This window comes from Spinacia oleracea, chromosome 3 (genome assembly GCF_020520425.1).
Source record: "Spinacia oleracea cultivar Varoflay chromosome 3, BTI_SOV_V1, whole genome shotgun sequence".
Lineage (NCBI taxonomy): Eukaryota > Viridiplantae > Streptophyta > Magnoliopsida > Caryophyllales > Amaranthaceae > Spinacia > Spinacia oleracea.
Window position 1 is genome coordinate 105,322,952 of NC_079489.1, and position 7,295 is coordinate 105,330,246.

Consider the following 7,295-nt stretch of genomic DNA (forward strand, 5'->3'; position numbering starts at 1 on the left):
ATTAATTACTACGTTATTAGTTTTTAGTTCATCAATACATGTTTCGTAATACTCTGGCATGGTGGGGGAGGGCATAGATGATTTTGATTCCATTTGAAATATGATTGGTAAATATTACATGACATAATAACAGACATTGACTGACTTTTCTTAACATTGACTGACTTTTCTTAATTAAGTTTATGAAATTAATTAGATAGTGAACATTACTACATTAGTTGTTCGTAAAAAAAATTACATTAGTTATAAATCACGTAATAAAATTATATGGCCTCTTTTACCTTTCACTTTGCTTTAATAATGTAGATATTATAATATAAACATATTGAAAATTGTGATTTTAGTAACAATCCGAAATTGTTTGTAATTCGTATCCGAATTGAACTGACTAAACATGAACCCGACCCGATTACAACCCGACCCGCTTACAATCCGGCTAAACCCGTTAACAAACCTAACCGAATTGACTCGGCCCGACTACAATCCGACCCGACCCAATATGAAACCGACCCGATTATAACCTGAACCGATATAACTCGACTTAACCCGTTTATGACCCGACCAAATATGACCCGAGCCGATATGAACCCGATCCGTTATGAACCCGAACCGATATGAACCCGTACCATATAACCCGAACCCGAATCGAACTGTTAATTTTTCAATCCGACCCGAACCGAACCGATATCAAAATAAACTGGTTTCAACCCGAACCAATAAACCCCAACCGAAACTGAACCGAATAACCCTTAATATTCAGTTGAATGATACACTCTCCTAAACCCTAGTACACTAATCTAGGTAGCTTTTGTTGGAAGATGGGCTTGTTTAGGAGAAATAGCGGCCAAAATTAGAAATCCAGCAAGAAGTGCAAGTCCTAATCCAAGGCCATTTACAAGAATGGATTCGGAGCCCCGTTTTGGTAGGTTTCTCTTAGTTTGCATGAATGTTAGCTTCTCTAGCAGCCCTGTTTCAGCTGTTGCAACCGCCAAACTGTACGTGTATAGGCCGAGAAAGACATGCCATGGCAGCATTTTCATCCTTACTCTCCGCATTTCACCTCTGTGCCAAAAGCTTAGGAAACCCATCACCCACTGCATTCATTCAACATTTATTATTGTTAAATTAAATTGACTTACATTTAATAAGTAACGTGTACTTGATTCGTCTGATACAGATAATTAGGATTAATTGAGTAATAAAAAATCAATTTATGTCTGCCAGAAATTATATCATTACGAACAACCAAGCTGTATTCTATATTAAACTCTCTCTATTTTTATTTTTATTTTGACAAACATTATATTACCTTTTGTAGGGCTGTACACTGGTCCAAAATCAGACCGAATAGAAATCGGTTTGGATCGGAACCAGAATTGGAACCAAGAAAGTTAGTGGATTGAAGACTGGATCGAAAAAAATCTGGTCTGGATCGGATCGGTTTTTTCGGTCCGGTCCTGATTTAGACCGGATTGGATCAAAATTATTGAATTTGCCTCCATACAATTTTCGAGGTTATTATTTCCAAACAAAATATAGTTATAAAATCTTTCATATTTTAATTCTCCATTTTCAAGGCAGTAGAGATGGATATAGAAGATCAAGGTACGAAAACAAAAGAAAATAGCACATGATTTTAGGACACTAAAGAAGATTAATGATTTATTTAGTATAAATCGAGTCCGGGCTAGAAATTTGAATCTGAAAACCAAAATTCCAGTCCGATCCAAAATCGGTCTATTTTTCAGTGTGAACTGGATTTTGAACACCCCTACTTTGGAGTGTACCTTTGAGATTGCTCCATACCTTAAATGTGCTTTCCAGTTGCTCTCTCTTTATTTTTCTCCTCATATACCAACTTTATCAAGTGGAAAAAGGGTCATTTGCATCGCACTTTTGTGCGACGCAAATAAGGTTCATTTGCGTCGCACATTTAGCTAATGTGCGTGGCAAATGACTTTTCAGGCACCATGTTGAAAAGTTATTTGCCACGCACATTAGCTAAATGTGCGACGCAAATGACTTTTAGGCGCAAAAAAAAAAGTCATTTGCCACGCACATTAGCTTAATGTGCGACGCAAATGACAATTTTAGCGCCAAAAAATTAAGTCATTTGCCTCGCACATTGAGCTAACGTGCGTTGCAAATGACTTATTTTTTAAAAAAAAATATTCGTTTTTTAATATTTTAGTTGGAAATTCCGACATGATCGTCTTTGAAATTAGACGCTTCATTCCCAATACCGGGAATACATTTATAATTAATACCTGTCACAAAAGTTTACAACGTAATTAACGTTCCCAATAAAAGGCAATTAAATTCGTCATAGATCGATCAACCAACATGTTACAACAAACATAAAATTATTACAACAAAGGTACGTAGCTAGCTAGAGATCAAGTTCATAGTACAAATTAAGCTAAAAATTCGACATTGTTCATGAAGTAATCTGCCCAAAAATCTTTCACCTCATTAATCTCCTCCGGTGAATAAGACAATGTTCTTGAAAAATCCTAAAAAAGTGTAAATAATTCAATTTATCAACGATTGATCAATATAATAGTTTTGTGTACTTCAATTTATTATATAAAGTACGTAGTTTATGAGAACATACCTTAGTAAGATCTTGACTATTACCATGATTCATTATTATGTCGTACATAAAACGCATGACGTAGTATGCATTTGACATTCAATTTTTAATAAGTGATCAATTTTGATTAGGGATCGAGCTTCGTTTTTTTAATACACTCGTCAATGTATCATTTGACCATTAAATATCTCTACTTTCTATTTGTAAAAGTTATAAAAGCTGATATTTTGAAAATATGTATTATTACTAATCCAACAATATTTTGAAAAACTTTTTATTACTCCCTCCATTCCTAAATATGTGTCACTTTCCTAAAGTGACGTTCCCCTTATATGTGTTCACTTTCCATTTTTGAACATACACTTTTTCCACACATTTTTCTCACTTTTTCATAAATCATTATTACTTTTTCTTACACATTCTACACTTTTTCAACTTTTAAATCCCACATCCACTTTTATTTGTACTTTATCAAAAAACAATTACTCCCCCCGTCTCTTTTTGTTCTTTATGTTTTCCTTTTTGGGTATTTCAAAATATTTTTTACATTTCCTTTTATATTATCACATACTCCCACTGTCTCTTTTTTGTTTTTTACGTTTGGTATTTTTCACGCGTTTTAACGACTAATTAATGTGCATTGAGATTCTTCTAACTTTTTTTATGTAAACGACGAAAATTACGTTTATTTATAATATTTTCACTCTTATCAAAATTCTGATATTGGAAAAATAAGAAAAAGTTAATGTCCCAATGGAAAAGTGTGAGAGATTAAATGACTCAATAGATTTAATTGGTTAAAATAATAATTTGACACAAATTTTGATAGAATATTAAATCATTTATGTGATGATATAAAAGGAAATGTAAAGAACATTTTGGGACGCCCAAAAAGGAAAACGTAAAAAACAAAAAGAGACGGAGGGAGTAAATGATTTAGTATTCTATCAAAATTTGTGTCCAATTATTACTTTAACCAATTAAATTCATTGGGTCATTTAATCTCTCGTACTTTTCCATTGGGACATTAAATTTTTCTCATTTCCCAATATCAGAATTTTGATAAAAGTAAACATTATAAATAAATGTAATTTATCTTGTTTAAATAAAAAAATTAAAGAATCTCAATGCAAATTAATCGTTAAAACGCGTGAAAAATACCAAACGTAAAGAACAAAAAGAGACGGAGGGAGTATCTATTTTATCTTTTCCCAAAAAACACTCTCAATCATTGTTTTTCTCACACTTCTAATTTTTATTAATTACTCATAAGTGACACATATTTAGGAACGGGAGAATATTATATATTGGTAAAAAAATCAAGTCAAGCTTAGTACTACCTCCGTGCCTGAAAGTTCTTTACGTCTGTTAATATGTGTACAAATTATGAAAAATTTTTACCGTAAATTCTCACTATTATATACTTCCTCTTTTCCCATTTGATGTTCCTATTTGAAGTTTGGGGTGAAAATTAAGAAAATTGAATCTGATAATGATTGAGTGTAAGAGTAATGATTGGGTGTAAGAGAAAGTAATAAAGAACTGAAGAAAAGTAATAAAGAAATGAAGGAAAGTAATAAAGAAATGAAGGAGATAGAAGATATTTTTATTAAAGTGATAAAAATCATAAAAGTGGGGTTAGGTGGGTGAATGAGAAAATGTGAAGGAATTAAATAAAATAAGGGATGATGGAGAAATTTATGGTAAAAAATCATGTCCAAAAATAGAAATAGGAAGATCAAATAAAAACGCTATTTATAGAAACATGAAGATAAAAAAGGAGCAAAGGGAGTACTACGTAAGATTTTGTTAAATTGGTTTCAATAAGTATTTACAGAATATCAATTTATTATAATATTTAACACATGGATTAATATATAAATGGTTAAATATTGTATTGAAATACGTAAAAATAAGTAAATAACTTTAAAAAGCACAGTTAATATATAAACGGTGACGAAGTCAAAATAATGTAATTAAAAAAAATTATTTAAACATTTCAACTCCATGATTCATGAATTGACGTGCGCGGCACACTGGTGACCAATTTGAATGGATGGATAATAGGACAAGGATAGTGATAGAGGTACACATGGTGTGCAAGGGCATCTTGCACACCACCAATTAAATAATGCCACCTCATTTTCTAAAGATTCTCCTCTAATAAAATTTTCAATTTGAAATTTAAAATCTGCTTTGAAATTCTAATTTTGAATTTCAAATTTCTTTTACCTTTCCAACAAAACAATAATTAATTCCAAAAAAAAAAAGAGGAGAGAGAAAACATTTTTTTCAATCTACCCTTTCACGTTTCTCTGGTTTCTCTTCTTCTTCCTCCTTGTTCTTGTTCTTCATTTTTTTTCAAGGGATTTTAGGTTTTTTAAAAAATTTGGGATTTTATGGTAGTTTTACATTTGTTCTTTCATTGAGATAAATTAATTAGGAGCTTTAGGATTGGTTTATTCATTTCGTTGAAATAAAATTATTTTGGGCTTTAGGGTTCTTCTGATTTTTCGTATTTTATTCCTTGAATAAATTAATTTAGGCTTTAGGGTTTTCCATGTAAAACGATAGATCCCAGTTCTGAGAGCGTAAGGGATGGGCGGCTGATTCGGCGGATGAACGGAGGCTTGTAGCGGCGATAAACGTAAGCTATGACTGGTAAATGTGTTTTGGCATTTTGTTTTGTTTTTATTTATCTGTTAATAAGAGTATATGATCTGTTAACTTATATATGGTGTGCTTGCTGCTTTAATTTTGGCTTAATTTTAATCTGAATTAGAGTGACTTTTTTCTGATTAATGGTGGACTCTACATATGTTTGATGAAAAGTGAGTGTTCTGACCTATACTCCTTACATGCTTCATACTTAGTTCAATTGCTTTATCTAAATTCATTGGTTTGGGTCTTAACTTTGCAACCTGTGGAACTTCAATAACTCATTACCTTGATGGTTATAAACCTTTGGCAAAGAATTCTTATATTCACGTGTGAAGATACTTTGCATTAATTAAGTTTGCACAAAATGCTCTTGATGGTGTCAATATTAGCTGCCGAGGATTTCAGTATATGAATCCAGCTAACTGGGCCTTTTCCCTACTAATTCATCCTTTTATTTGATCTTTTAAGTGATTTGTTTTCATTGTATAATGTCATATTACTCAATCGAAGACGGGAAGTTTACAATTGGGTTACCTTCTAAGTTTATATGTTCAAGGTTTCAAGTAATTATAATTCTTCAATATTTCTCTCTCTGTCATGCTTAATTAACTTTGTTATAATTGAGTGATTTTTTATGTGGGTTTTCTGTTTTGTTTGATTTAGGGTTTTAATACACTTTCACATTTATTTTGAATGGCTTTCCTGTAGTAGTCCCATAGTAGTATACTCCTATGTGTCTTAAATAGTTGTCAACTAGTTCCTACGAGTAATATGTTTGTAAGCGCGTAGCCTCTGAATGTCATTCGTAAAATTTCACCTTCCATTCGATTGTTCTGAACTTTTTGTACTATTGAACACAATTTTCATTTCCTCTAATATGGAAGTGGGTATTTTAGTTACAGCTAGCTTAGTATTAGAGGAATTTAGGAGGGAATTTGTTTGATGTTCACATTATATGTATATATTAATCTTTTAATAAGTATCTTGATCAAATAAAAATGAAGTGAATGTGTCTCATATTTTAGGATAAAAACCTTTCAATGTCTACTACTACGCACTGTGTATCTCAATTTGTTGCATATGTTGATATTCACTAACGATCTTGTGATATTTTTGTTTTGTTTGTTTTCATAAGCTTGGCATTTCGAAAAGTGGAGTTTTTGTATGCGTTGGATGTCAAGTTACCTGATTAATTAAGTTTTACCATGATTTATACAGTAATTTAGATGGATTTAATCACATAGTTTATAGGGGCTTTATTTTTGCCTCTTTCATTTATTTATGGAACTCATTATAGAATATAGGATAGTTCATTTTATTTTAACATCGATGCTCTGTGTCAACTGATATGATTGTAAAAAGTAGAGCTAGTTATTAAGGGAAGATGGGGATATAGGCTCTCTTATCATTTAATAAACTATGTGTCAGGTGTGTTGCTTCCCTATATCAGTGAAATGCCATTGAACTTAGAATGACCTCATTGCGGAAAAATTACAAGGGGAGCAAAAGCCAAAGTCTGTATGTTGAACATATATGATGACTAACTTTCATCTTGAGTCTTCCTTATGTATGTTGGGCTTGTTGGAACATGATGACTAACTTTCTTGTTTCTTTTTGCCTTAAAACGCTTGTCTTACTCTTTCCATTCCTATGCCTCTTATATTTGCAGGGATAAGGATAACGATGATAGCATCACCGTAATTGGAAAAAGGGAAGATTGAATAAGAGATTAAGTAGGATGATATAGGATGATAATCACAATCTACAGTGTGACTCCGGTAGCTAAGGCGTGGAATTTTCAAAGTCTTTAGAGATGAAACTTGTATTTTTATACTCTGTATAATTTTATGGAAAATTTGGTAATATTAATCCAACCTTTGACCGATTTTCTTTTATTAAGCCCACCTACGACATATTTTTTAATAATCCCACATTTATTACCCAACAACTTTTATTGGGCCCAACATGTCATAAAACTGTTGTAAGCGGCATTATTTCTCTACATGACAGTACTCTCTCTCGATATATTCAGTCATCATCA